This window comes from Hylobates moloch, unplaced genomic scaffold (genome assembly GCF_009828535.3).
Source record: "Hylobates moloch isolate HMO894 unplaced genomic scaffold, HMol_V3 SCAFFOLD_6, whole genome shotgun sequence".
NCBI lineage: Eukaryota > Metazoa > Chordata > Mammalia > Primates > Hylobatidae > Hylobates > Hylobates moloch.
In genome coordinates this window covers 141,285,422-141,300,028 of record NW_026652281.1, presented here as the reverse complement: position 1 = coordinate 141,300,028, position 14,607 = coordinate 141,285,422, and the positions used below count along the sequence as shown (strand labels likewise).

The window sequence follows — 14,607 nt, the reverse complement described above, 5'->3', positions numbered from 1 at the left end:
AGTTTACAACTCTATCTTAGCCTTTGCCTTCCGTTTATGCAGAATTCAAGGTCAGTAAGTGGTGCAATATTAAGATCTTAAGAGGTCTTTCCTGAGCACACACTCAGCTATGTGCATGTGTCTGGCGTTCTATATCACAGCCCCCCTCCCCAAAATGGAGATTTCCAAAGTCCTTTATGAACATCTTAATTCCTAGAGTTTTATTTTATGTATTTTGGATGACCTTGTATTTATCCAAACTTGTATCACAACCTCAGGCAGTTGCAATATTAAGCAATTGCTACTAAATGTTTTTCAGTGATGCCCTGGAGTTGGGATTTTCTCACTGTTAGGTCAAATAAAGACAAGTCCTTTGAATGAGGTTTTCCATGAAATTACTTCCAGAAAGATCAAAGGACTGTTAATATTTGGAGATGAGATTTTGGGGGGGTGACTCCAAAGCCATTCTGTTAGCTCCAGTGGCTTCCAGACGACTTTTTTTTTTTTTTTTTTTTAACAGCTACTTTGGTTGCAAGGCTGCTAGTTTTCAAAGCTACCACAGAGCTATGGCAAGAATTATGTGAACACAGTTAGTTAAAATGCCAAGAGTTTACGGTTTTGTTGTTGTTGTCTTGTTTGTTTTGTTTTGTTATTTTTTTTTAGACAGAGTCTAGCTCTGTGGCCCAGGCTGGAGTTCAGTGGCGCGATCTCGGCTCAGTGCAAGCTCCGCCTCCCGCGTTTACGCCATTCTCCTGCCTCAGCCTCCAGAGTAGCTGGGACTACAGGCGCCCACCACCGTGCCTGGCTAATTTTTTGTATTTTTAGTAGAGACCGGGTTTCACCGTGTTAGCCGGGATGGTCTCAATCTCCTGACCTTGTGATCCGCCCACCCTGGCCTCCCAAAGTGCTGGGATTATAGGCATAAGCCACCGCGCCCGGCCGAGTTTACAGTTCTTACCACGTTCAGCCATTATTTTTTCTTGAGTAAATGCTCCTCGGGTTGTTTGAAACCTTTGATTAATTTCCAGAGTTCTGAAAAAGTTTGCTTTGAAAAATTTTACAAGTGCTCTCATTGTTTTTAAGGAGGAGCTAATTTTTGAAGTTCCTGCAGCCCAGAATTTCTTTGTTTCCTATGACCACTACTGATAAGAAATGGAGAATGATATTCCATCATTTGGAAAATGATAGAATATTGGGCTCTCTGTCTAACCTTAGTCTGGATCTTTTAATTTGTATGGGAATTTGCCTCTTTCTGCTTTTCCTTGTGCTCTGACTCAGGTTTTAAGATATGTAGGAAAGATGCCAAATTTTTTACCATATGCTTGCTTTTTTCCTTGACATATTTCTAACTGATTTATTTAGAATGACCAGTTAAAAAAAGTTATCGAAAATTCAAGCCTTCATAACTCACTAAAACAAATATTTACTGATAGAGAATTTTAGTCCAACTTATCTCCCTGCAGGGAAATTCTCTCATTCTCATTTATAATAACAAAATATATTAAATTACAGACAAATGTTATTGTTCATTATTATAATCTATAAAACTAAGAAACAATATAAATTTCATAATTGAGTAGATGGTTGCAATAAATAACACATTCCCTGAAATTGTGATATATTCCCTTAGCAGTGAATTCATACTTTATGATTTTTGGTGTATAGTTTAGTAAGCTAAGCTTATATAACTCATTTTTCTGGAAGCACTTATTTTCAGCTCTGTTTGCCTGATATAACAATGAGCTAATTTAAAATTCCAAAAACTTATGCTGAAGAATAACATAATATGCCCAGTGGTTTTATTTCTCACTGTTCATTTCACTAGACTTATTGGTGTCAGGACATGCTCTTATTCAACCTAGTAACAAATTTTAAAGTGGAGTTGTCTTTCTTCAGATTTTACCTTATGTCATTTATCCTTGACAATAAAAAAAGCCAATTTATAGTATAAAATTAGCCCAAGGAGTTCAATAGGTTTAGGCTTGAATCTGAGCTTCACAGTGATAAATTTGTAGTAGCTAAATGATTAATAGAGGCATCCTGATTATTAACACTTCTTTTTGAATTTTGTGTCCTCATGTCTAGAATGGCTCCATACATGATGGTTGAGATGGCTAAATAGTGTAGATGTAACAACTAATGTATAGTTGCTTAGCATGAATAATTTTCCTTCCTTAATTAGGATATATGATTCTAGGAAAGGTAAATATAAAAGAAAAAAATGACTTAATTTGATAAACAATCCCTTGGTTGAAAGTAGGGCTTGAAATAAATTATATTTAAAACTCTATTTGGAATGAATAATATCCAAAGATGACCTGTCCCTAATTTCCAGTAAATCATTCAGCCAGTAAGTTATCTTTTCATGTATTCATTCAACAACAACTATCTGGTGAGTTTTCACTAAGTGCCAGGAATGAAGGTGTCTTAGTCCTTTAGGATTGCTCTAACAAAAGTACCATAAACTGGGTAACAAAAACAAGTTATTACTCACAGTCTGGAGGCTTCGAAAACCAAGATCAATGCTCCTGAAGACTGTGGAGGGCCTGCTTCCTGGTTCATAGACAGCTGTCATTGCTGTGTATACTCACAAGGTGGAAAGAAGGTGAGAGAGCTTTCTGGGGTCCCATTTATGAGGCCGCTAATTCAATTCTGAGGACTCCATCCTCACGACCTAGTTATTTCCAAAGGCCCCACCTCTTAATATCATCACATTGTGAGTGGTTTAAACATATGGATTTGGGGGAGATGCAAACATTCAGTCCATTGCATGAGGATACAGCTGTAAAGAAAAAGGGATGGTTGCTGCTCTCAAGAAGCTTCATTCAACTGGGAGCACCTGAAATAGCAGGGAACACCAGAAACACCCCCCAAATTTTTAAATGTTAAAATAATTATAAGTTACTGTGAGTATGTAAAAGACACATATAGAATGGTAAAAATAATGGCAGGAGGGCACTTCACGGAATGTGTCCACAGAAGGCCTTATAAAAGAGGTGATATTTGAGTCAACGCCTGAAAATGGAAAGTGGTAGTCAATTCAAACACTGAGGAAGCAAATTCCAGACATAAGTAAAAGGGATTGCAAAGTCTTAACAAGTGGGTAAAAATCTTTGCTTATTCAAGAAACAGAAAGGAAGTCAAAGGCATTGGAGCATAACAAACAATTGAGTAAGTGCTGTAAAAAAATTAATTTTGGGCAGGAGCCAGATTAGGCAGGGTCTTGCCACCAAAGGAATTTGGATTTTGTCCTAAGTGCAGTAGGAAATCAGGGTGTAACTTGATCTGATTCATGATTTATAAAGATGATTTTGGCTGCTCTGTTGAAAATGGATGGGAAAAGGCCAAATATGCATACTTAGGGACATAACCACTCACCCCACATGGTGCCTCAAGAGCCCTGTGAGAAATGGAAAAAGAGAATTTGGCCAAGTTCCTGTCATATGGTGGCACAGAAGCTTATGACCTAATGTGAGCCCCTCAAGGGTCTTTGATCACCAGATGGTGGAGAGACCACCTTTCCTCTCCATGCCGCCTGTTTGGTCTCTGCACAGCAGCTGCCGAGATCCTGTAACAGCATGTGATGCTGTACAAAGGATGGGACCTAGATAGAAATGCCTTTTTGCCATACCCTAGGAACAGCAACCTAAATGCAATCATTTTCATAAACAAGATATAGTTGCATATTCAATATTTGAAATAGTCCAAATGTAAGTATGGTATGATATATCCAGTGTGGAGGAACAACTAATTTTAACTACCATACATGCATTTGGTGTGTGAATATTATCTATTGCTAGGTCAGACTTCTTTCTCTCATTTATACCTGGCACATCAGTTGGTGCCAGGTTTCTTGTGTACAAGGGTGTCGTCTGTGAAGGATTGTAACTCCTTGATGTCTGTTGATCACCAAAAATTGAACCAGTTAATCAATTACAATAATCTTTTACCTCCCTGCAGCATTCTTTAATTAACACACTATAGGATTTCAAAGCTAGAGTTTTGTTGTCACATTATACTTCCATAGGAATTGTAACAAATTAGGAAGCAAGGAGTGGAATGAATTTAGCCATTAAGATGCAAGATATCGACATGGTGAGTTAACCTGAGTGAACAACTGTGGCACAATAATTAGTGCAGGACTTCTGTTTTGCGTTTATCATTTTGAAGGATAACAATAGAAAACAGCAAGGACAACATTAGGAAAAATAAATGTTAAAAAAATGACAATTCAATTACAGGGAAGGTTACATTTTATTACGTAGATTAAGACTATATAAATAAGTGATTCTACTTTTATTTTGCTGTAAAGAAAGAGCATAGAATTATTGATCTTGCCAAAACCTACCCATTTATTTAATGGTTGCCAAATACAACCCTTGATTTTCTGTTAGAGATTTGACAGTTACTGTTTTGCCAAGGTTGTTTGAGAACACTTGATGTCTTTCCCATATGTTGTTAGAAGGCAACCCTAGAACACATGATATAAGAGCCAGGCTGGAAATAGAATTCTTTGTGGAATGTGATTTTTTTTCACTTTTTCATAATGTTTTTGTGTAATCATCATTAATCTCTGTACATTTGCTCTTCCTATAGTGATGGAGAGAATGGTGCAAAATTAAAATTGCCAGGGTAGCATTTGCAGATAAACTTACAATCTACCTTTCTCTCTAAAAACAAACAAACAAACAAACAAAAATCATTAAAATATAGCACTTTGAGAGCTCTAATGTTAAATGGTCTCAATTCATTTCCTGAAGGATTTTTAGAACATACTGTTGATTAACCACAAAGCTGTCATAATGCATTGTAGTTCTCTCGAGAGGGAGTGGGTCTAAACAGCATGAACAATTCGACCTCCTTCTGTTGTGGATGATCTTTTCTGGTCTGGGTAAAGTTGTTGGTGTTGGAGTGAGTGATTGCTCATATTCCCCTGTACTTCGTCTGGCTTTGCTTACGGAAGCTTTTACTGTTATTAATATTTAACATTGAATGAAGGCTAACAGTGCTCTAGGTGATGAATACCACATTGAACTAGTTCTGGTCTTTATCCAACTGGATAATTTCCAGTGATACAACTAGGAAATAGAACATGCTTTATATTAATACAGGGAAAAATAGGACAATGTTGGGAGAAAAACAAGTAGTATTAATATTCATTTGTTTTCTGACAAATCTCTCTGTCCCTTCAAATTTTTTCTAAGGAAAATTTTCTAATTAATTTTTTAGTTAATTTTCTGGTTAATTCTCTAAAGAAAATAATATCTTCCAATTCTGGTTGCTCTTCCCAGCTGTTTGCACTTAAACATTTATTTTGGGGTTACTACGAATATGTTCTGAAGGTGGTAAAGTTATTATAAGTGTGATGAATTACTCAAATTTAACCTACATGAATAATTATTATTTGTTTCATTGGGTAAACATTCAGAAGTGACCATTATATCCTTAAATTTTTGTCGTGAATTTTGTACCAATCAAATTCATTAGAGTGTATTATTGAAAACAAAACCTAAAGAAAACAGAAGACATTATTAAAATGACATGCTATGCTGTTTTTTTTTTTTTTTCAAATATTTTTCCCAGAGGCAGAAATTATTTAGCTGGTATGACTTCAAAGGATGTATATTAGTTCATCTACTTGTCCTCTATGTTAGAAAAAAGATTGATTTACATCCTGCTTTTTTCCAATTTGCTCCTCTAATTGATACAGCTCTGGATAAGAATAATCCATTAATAGCCACGAGTATGGTATTAAAGGAAGTAGACCTGCGGAAAGCATTAAACTAACAAACGGAATGGAATGTATTTTATTTATTTATAATTATTCTGGAAGAAGTTGGGGGTGTCATTATAATGCAATATCTTTTAATAATGTAATATTTTATAATATTACACTCCTGATGCTTGTGAGTTTCCCTGATGTGTTTTTCGTTTTAGGATTTTTGTGGCAAATATTTAGAAATTCCTTAAAGTGTCTCATCTAAAGCCATATTTTTCTGATGACTCTTTTCTTATTTTTCTGGTATACTTGGAAGTTCACCTTTTTTTTTTTTTCTTAATTGTGAGTCTTTAAGGAAAGAGGCTATGTCTTAGTCATTTGGGGGTCTTTGTGTGCACAGGATAATATGCACAAAGCAAAATATTTTATTGAACTGATTTGATTTTCAGATTGAATTTTACATTGTTTTTGAGATTACTTTAGAAAATTTAATATCTAGCTTCCAATTTAGTTTGGTTTAGAAGTAAAAGGACAGAATAAAAAAGACAATTAGAAAGTAATTTGTCTAAAATTATATAGAAAATGTGTATAGAACAACTTTTTGGTAAATTATGTAATCATATGGATTAAGCCTTTTTCATTATACCATTTACTATTTTTCTCCATTAACAAATAACACTTAAAAATGTAACACATTTGTTATAAAATTATAGAAAACACTAAGATGCACAAGGTTAAAATTTTAAAAAATGTGCAATTTCCTCACCCAGAGAAAACTTCTTTTGTTCTTCTATGCCTTTTGACATATATCAACATTTTATTTTTATAAACACAAGGTTATACCATGAATATAACGTTATTACAGCCTTCTTGACTAATATAAAATATATTTTCCATGCCATTTCATATTCTTTATGGCAATAGTTTTATGTCTTTATATTTAAGCAGGATTTTATCAAAACAATTGTGTAGCATTCAAGAATTGTGTTTTTTTAATTGTCCTTTGTTAAAATTTAGTGATAAAAATCTTTGTAGTTAGATCTTGGTGTATACCCTTCACTATTAACCCATTTTAATAAGTATGCCCAGATACACGTTTTCCACTCCAAATAATGATTCATAAAATCACTAAAAATGGGAATTAAATAATTATTGCATTTTAAATTTTAGAACCACACTTCATAGTTATAAATCAGAAAAAAATGTTTACTTAAAATACTCCATTGGACTAACAGATTTAATTTTGTAAATTAATTTATCTACCACAACATATTTGTTGTCAACTTCTATTTTAAATTTCCAGCATACACATTTGATCATTCAGCAAACATTAACCCATTGCCTTCCAGGTGCCAGGAACTGTTCGAGAAATAAGAACATGAGGGTCGCACTGGTTCTATGCTTAAACTGCTCACAGTTTCATGGAAATAAATGTATTTGTGTGCTAATGAGGTAAGCCTTGAGAAGGAGAGCAAAGATAATTCTTCTATTTGCAGCAGTCTCTGCAAGTACACCTCAAAATGAACTGATAGTGAAAAAATGAAATAACTAATGAAATTCATAAATGAATAATAATGAAATAATAATGTATTAAGAAAGTACTAAGGTCATGATATGTGCTAAAACCTAGCTAATTTGATAATATCTATATTACCTTTCATTTGATTAGTATTATTGCTAGACACTAATGTCTTCATGATGCTTATTATTTAACATCTTAATTTAAATATCAGTAAGTGCATAGTGATGTATACTGAGATTCTTTATGAAGAAGTAATAAAAATATTGTGAAGGATGATTTTATTTGCCAAAAACCATGCAATAAAATAAAAACATACTATTATTAAGCTAGCAAATAGTGATTGATAACACTCTAAAATGTAACTCAACTCTTATATTTTTAAATTTTTGATATTTTTATTTTGAATTTCCTTCTATGTTTTGGTATTTGCTAGATCCAAAACATCACAATGATGAGTTTTAAGCTGGTGACATAAATACTGCTGTCGCCATTACACAATCATTTTGTGTAATGCTTAATTTTTTCCTTGCTGTAATTTGAACTTGATACACAATATAGTGATACTTAATGATATGTAGAATTTCATTGTTGATTTTTCTGTAATTTCATAAGGGTGCTTTGGCACTATCTACTTTTAAAAATGTCTCCAAAAAGCTCTCAGTAATTAACTTAAAATTTTTTTAATTCAGGCCTTATAAGGATCACTTGAAGTTCAGAGACATTGTGATGTTCCATGTCCCTAGAATCGGCAATATTTTCACTATTGTATTGATTTTTTTCCAATCATTTTTGGGGAGAGCAATGTCAGTTTTCATTTCTTCAAAACAAAGTGAGAAATTTCATGAGTGAAATACTCCAATAAATAATGTGCATGTGCTGTTGGCTGTTAAAGAGAAGAGTTATGGGGAAGAAGAAAGCCAGCCATCAGCTACTCTTCCTACAACACATGTATCAACCAGTTCAGGTGGTTCTGTGTCCTATTAACTTGTCCAGAGTAACTACTGCTTGCATCGATGCCATGTAAGAGCTGGTCTAATAATGAGCACTTTGGCATTTCTAAGGCTAAGATTTGTTGCTTTTTTTTTTTTTTTTTTTGAGACAGGGTCTTGCTCTGTAGTGTTGTGGTATGATCATGGCTCACTGCCACCTCAACTTTCAGGGCTCTAGCAACTCTTCCGCCTCAGCTTCCTGAATAACTGGGACTACAGGTATGTGCTACCACACCTGGCTAATTTTCGTATTTTTTTTTTTTTTTTTTTTTTTTTAGACATGGGGTTTCACCATGTTGCCCAGGCTGGTCTTGAACTCCTGAGCTCAAGCCATCTGCCCACCTTGGCCACCCACAGTGCTGGGATTACACGCAAGAGCCACCACACCTGGATAAGGGTAAGTTTTTAATCCCTGGGTTTTTATTGATGAATTTAAGTAATTAATTCTAGCTATTCAGGGGCTTTACAAAAAATAGATAGAAATTTTACTGGCAGAATTATAGGCTATGTAGTAACCAAATCATGGCTATCTCAATTAAACTGTGCTTTGGAATTCAAAGGAGAGAGTGTGAAGAAAAAATAATACACACAATAACCTCTTGAATGCTATTTATTCCTTTTACAATTCATTCTATGGAGTTGTTTTCTATAAAGAGATAAAATAAGTCTGTACTTATATTTAAAACAGGTTTAGTCTGAAAGACATTTCCTGAAGAAAAAAGGAAACCTAAGACATCATGACAAACTGAGATCATCCTGAAAACTACTGTGTAAAGATTGCCTACTATTGACACTTTGAAATATTTATTAAATTCATCCAGAACTAAAAATATTTCTATATTCTAAAGTTATTCTCTCTCTCTTTGCATTACTCTACAATAGAGAGCAATATTTTCCCTCCCTGTAATAAATAATAAGGATTATTAAAATAATCACCAAATGTATACTTTATGCTCACTAGACTTGGGGCTTTGGCTAGATACTGAAGAGAAACTATTTTTCAAAAAAAAATGTTTACGGTATTTAAGGCCTGGATCCCCTCTATAGGATTTTTACAATCTAATTTTGGAGAAATGAGTTGAATAGAACAATGATTATTAACAGTGTAAGAGGGTTTAATAAAGTTTCAAATACTTTACATGATGCATATAACAAATATTGAGACAGGAGTGATCCTCAATCAAATGAAATTACCAGAAAAAAACTTTTAGAAGTTTCCAAGAAGGAACATTTCAAGGAAGTGTAAAGAAGGATGTCTTCAAGAAGACTTCAAGGTGAGGACGTGTATGAGAATATAAGTAGAAAAAAGAATTTAAAATATGAACCTTATTGTGAAAACAGAATACATTAAATAATTTTTAAGCAAGAAAGTATTGCATTTGATGTAGTGCTTGGGGAGTATTAGATTGCTTTGTCAACGTGTGAAATAAATTACAGGGAGGAAGGTGGTGATGTACAGATAGGACTCTGTGTACAAATATGCAGTGAGGAGAATAACACAGTTAGTCAGATATGAAATAATAAGACTGATGCAGAATTTTTCTTGGGCTCTTTGCTGGTCTCACTGCCCCTCTACTCCGCCCGTTGTGCTCATCCCCTTGCAAGACGGAGCATGTGAGTGAGAGAGCCCAGGACCCATGGCCAGACCAGGTGTGTCTCCTTGAGAGGAATACAGTGGCATTCAGGTGAGGGTTCCTGTGACCTGGAAGCCACAGACAGGGTGTCACAATGCGCTTTTAGTTCCACTGTTTGTAGACGGACAGTGGTGTGTTAGCAGCTCACTTGGCCCCTGGCCTTGTCACATGAGGTGGCTGCTCTCCGCCTGTGAGGGCAAAAGGCCAGTGTGACAGCCTTTTCTGGGTACCCACACATGGTGGGTCCCAAGCTTTTGTCCAGTGCCCAAGAAGAATAAGGTTATGTGGATGATTGAAGGATGGTGAAGGCAGAGAATTTTATTGAGAAATGAAAATGGCTGTGAGCAGAGATGGGAGCTAGAAAGGGGATGGGAAGGGCAGGTTGTCTTCCCCAAAGTCAGTTTGTCTCTTCTCCAAAGTCAGGCCGTCTCCTCTACTGACGGAGACTGGGGTATTTATAGGCACATGATGGGATTCAATCAGAGGAAAGTGTCTCAAAGGGAAGACAAGTTTTCAGTCCATTCTGAGGATTTCACTTGTAACTTGGCTCTCAGGCTTTAAACTGTCTTTGACTTGGAGGTAGGGTTTCACTGGGTACCTGCCCCTATCTACCTAGACATTTGGCTGCCTCCTGTCGCTCTCAAGACCACCACTAGAGCATGACAGTGGGAACAGAGATGACTGGCTTCATGTAGTGGCTTTGGGGAAGGGAAAAATGAGTCTAATTGACAGAGAATAATTCCACCTGAGCAGTAAATGGAAAGCTTTGTTTGTTTGTTTGTTTGTTTGTTTACTTTTAAATGTTGGTTTTGAGACCTTGATAGAAATGTTGTATTTTAGACACTGGAAATATCTAGAGGGTGAAGATGATAAAGGTTGGAGACATAGATTTTGATAATGATCATCTAAGAATGTGTGAATAGGTTCAGGTTGGATTGCTTCTGCATTCAAGGTTATTTGCGTATTAAGAAATTTCAATATTAAATGTCTGGATATTTAAATGTTTAGATTAAACAGATTCTATTAGTGCCTATATATTTCAATATCCCAAGAAGGAGATGATGGGAGCTCTCTATAGGAAGTGAAAAGTTGTTGACAACTGAGCACTGTAGACTGAATACACTTCAGGGCAGGAAGAGGAAATACACCCAGGAAGGAAAATAGGGAAGGAATGGGCTAAGGAGTAGAAGGAAAAGGAATACATGGTATAATAAAAGCTAAGTGCTAAGGAAATTTCACTAAGCAATTGGTTTCATCCACAGTTAAGAAGAATGACAGCTAAATACAACCTGAACTTTAAGATCTTGCATAAAATTGTTGTAGTAGAAATGGAAATGCTGAAAAACAGAATTTATGGGCTTAAGAAACGAGTGGAGATTGTAAAAAAAAAATGAATTATTTCAAAGAAGAATAATTTCTTTATATTGAAAAAACCCTATTAACTTTTACAAAAGATCACCGCTTTTGTCTGGTCTTCTGTATGAGAATAGAAGGGCAAAAAAACAACGCTCTGAAACAAGTTAGGCTAGAACAATGCACAGCTGTTACAAATATGTTTCTTAAATATTTATATATATTTTATGTGTCTATATGATATATATTATATATTTATTTAAGATATATTTTATATGTTTATGATGTTGAAAGTCTTTGATAGAGCACAAAACCAGGCAGCCTATGTCTAAAGAATTTTTTAATGTTTTCTCCACTGCTACATATTAAATTTAGGATATGGCCATAGCAAAGATAAGCTTTTGGTTATGTAAAATCTTATTACCCTAACCAAAGAAAATATTTCAAAAGCCAGTTGAGCACAATTATAATCATGAATCTACAATTTCAGAAAAAAACACTAAAATATTCCAGTACATAAACTATTATTATTCATTTCCTTAGAAAAATCTATAACTGCTTTTCCTGAGCAGGTGAAATCCTTCAGTTTTATGTGTTCTTATGAGGTGATATACATCTCTTTCAAAGACAAAAGTACACCTTACATATTAACATATATTTTAGTCTAAAATATATTTTTTCCTCAAATGAATTGTAAGCACCACAAAAGCATGATGCTTTTATGATTAGTTTCCCCATCATTATAGCCTAGCACCCTCACACTGTGGCTAGCACAGAGCCCCTTAACCTCAGCACTGTGGACACTTCAGGCTTAATAATTCTTTGTTGTGTGGGGTGGAGAACTGTCCTATGCATTGAAGGTCTGTAGCATCCCTCTCCTCTATCTACTAGAGTTGTAGCAAGTTGATTTTGACAACAAAACAAAAAACAGTCTCCGGATATTGCCAAATGTCCGTTGAAGACAGTGCAAAATTCTGCCAGATGAGAGTCACTGGACCAGCACATAGTAGGCAGTTAGTAACTATTTGTCAGAGGAATGATTAACAAATAATCACCACTTCAGTACTAAGCAAAGTCTGTACTGAGAACCAAAGTCCTAGAGAAATAAGTAAAATGACATTCATAGACTACTACTATCCCTTTAGCTGACTCCTAATCCCCTTTACAGTGACATTAAGAAAGCAATTCAGGGACTCAGTTATCTTGTGAAATGAAAATTCTGGTTCACCATTTTAGCTTCCATCTTTGTTGGCCTGGCCTATATGAAACTTTGCTTTCTGCCACCCACAAAGGATTATAAGAGCTTGAGAAATGCAGTTAAGGAGGTAGTTTACTGAGAGTAGTTAAAGATGCAAAATGCAGATGGATTTCTGTGTAACCTGAGTTTTAATTTTAGTGATGGAATCAATCTGACCCTGGAAACACTTTCATTCATTATGTGTACGAGTAAAACTCCCTTTTGAGCAAGAGTAAATTAAGATAAAGCATGATTTGTTTGGCTATTTATTTAAGAGCTTATTTCTTTAAAATTGCAGCTGTTACTTGGCTACAAACTTTTAGTTGGGCAGAGCATCACTTATTTATTTGTTTATTTAGCATGTGGACTCCAGTTATCCATAATGACTATGTACAGCAAATGGGGAAATTTGCAGCTTCAACTTCTTCTACTGGTAACTTTTGTTAGTCATTATTTTTAAAGTATCAAATCTTAGGTGCCGTGATGGGGCAACATAGTAATATTGTTTATTAAGTCCTACCTCTTGTAAGTATGCTATAGAAAATGCCAAGTATTAAATACCTCTCAATCAACAAGAAATTAACATAGACAATATTAGTTCATATTTGTACCTAATTACACACTTTCAAAGCATTGTCTAACTTTCCCTTTGCCCTCACAATAATCTTTTGGCATACGTAGGGCAGGTGACATTAACTGCCCTTCATAAGTACACAAGCAGATAGGAGCACTTAAATACACTCAGTCCACTTTAATACATGAAGAATTTCATGATTAAACTTTTTCAGGCTGGATTCTTTATCCTGTTAATTAAATTTAGCACTTCATGCAGGAGTCAAATTCAACTAGTTGGCTTTCAGAGATGTTTAGATGTTTGTTTTATCCCATTTTTATGAATCATTGAAAAAGTGGAAGAAAGAACAGACTTACTAAAGGGAAACTATACTTGGTATATCTCTGCCAAGAAAATAGATGTGTACCAAAATCTCACTTTAAATCAGGAGCTTTAGGAGACCTTGTGGAGAATGACTGTGTTCGCCAAATGTGCTTTTTATTTTCTACCTGCCAATCTTACTTTGGTGCATAGTCAATAGTCTTATGTGTAGGAATTTTGGCAATATTAAATTATTAGTGATTATTTTTAGGATATTGGAAAGTAGACATTTTAAGACAGGTGCCAAAAGATGTGATTACTTTACCCTAACACTAGTTTGTTAGAATGGGATCTATCTGATTAAAAGAGACAGCTCAAATCCTTTGCTTGCATTTACCCTTATGAAATGTAGAAGAATACTAGGGCATTTGTATTTGTTTGTTTGTTTCTTTGTTTTTGGTCGTTCTTGACCTAAAATCTAGAATGCGCTGTGGTTGCCCAGGCATGTTGGTCCTAAGAACCAGTCCTTGCCCTTTGGTCTTCCTCTGTATGGCAGCCTGCTGATCCTGCAGCCTACGTTTCCCAGAATCCTCTGCCAGCTGCCTCCACCTGGGTTTGGCCAGTGAGAGGCACTGATGCCTGATTGGAGAGATGCAGAAAAGGAGAAAACTGAGCATCTCTCCTCCTCTCTCATTGCTTTGGGCGGCCTCAGTGGCCAATGCAGAGGCTACTTCTGGGTTCAAGTAACACTATCCTCTCTCTTTATCCCACCCCCTCTTGCCCTTGGATGTGCATAAATTAAAGTTATTCAAGGGAGTATTCAGGGAGTTACCCAAACTCCCTATTTGGCTTCCCAGGCATTCCACACATAGATAACAAATTCCCTCTGTTAAATTCAGTTACTTCTAAAAAAAAAAGTGGTTTCTGTTTTCTGGTTTAGATCCTAACTCTGGTGTGTGTGTGTGTGTGTGTGTGCACGCGCGTGTGTGTTTTATTGCTTTGGTTTCCTTTGGGAAGTGAGCAGTGCTAATGATGGCTTTTAGAAGCTTTCTAGCCTACAACTTTTCAGAGTCGACATGGTTACCATTTCTAGAGGTGGCCAGGTCAGTCTTAGCCAGAGGGCCATTTTTAAAGACAGAAGGACTAGCTGGAACTAGAATGGAAGATATTGCAAGTTGGAGAAAAGTCTGCGACACAAGTGAAGAAAGTATTAACCTCCTAAATAGCAGCCTCTGCTGCATCTTCCTTGAGTTTGCTCCTATTTTATTTCTTATTTAATGAGAAAAAAGATTGTTAGAGA

At 35.4% G+C, this 14,607-nt stretch overlaps 1 long non-coding RNA gene across 1 annotated transcript in view; it reads right to left on the bottom strand.

Moving 5' to 3' along the window:
• The window catches only part of LOC131383683 (uncharacterized), a 410,805-nt gene that overhangs the window by 14,159 nt on the left and 382,039 nt on the right, over positions 1-14,607 (bottom strand). The gene's annotated exons all lie outside the window — the stretch shown is intronic.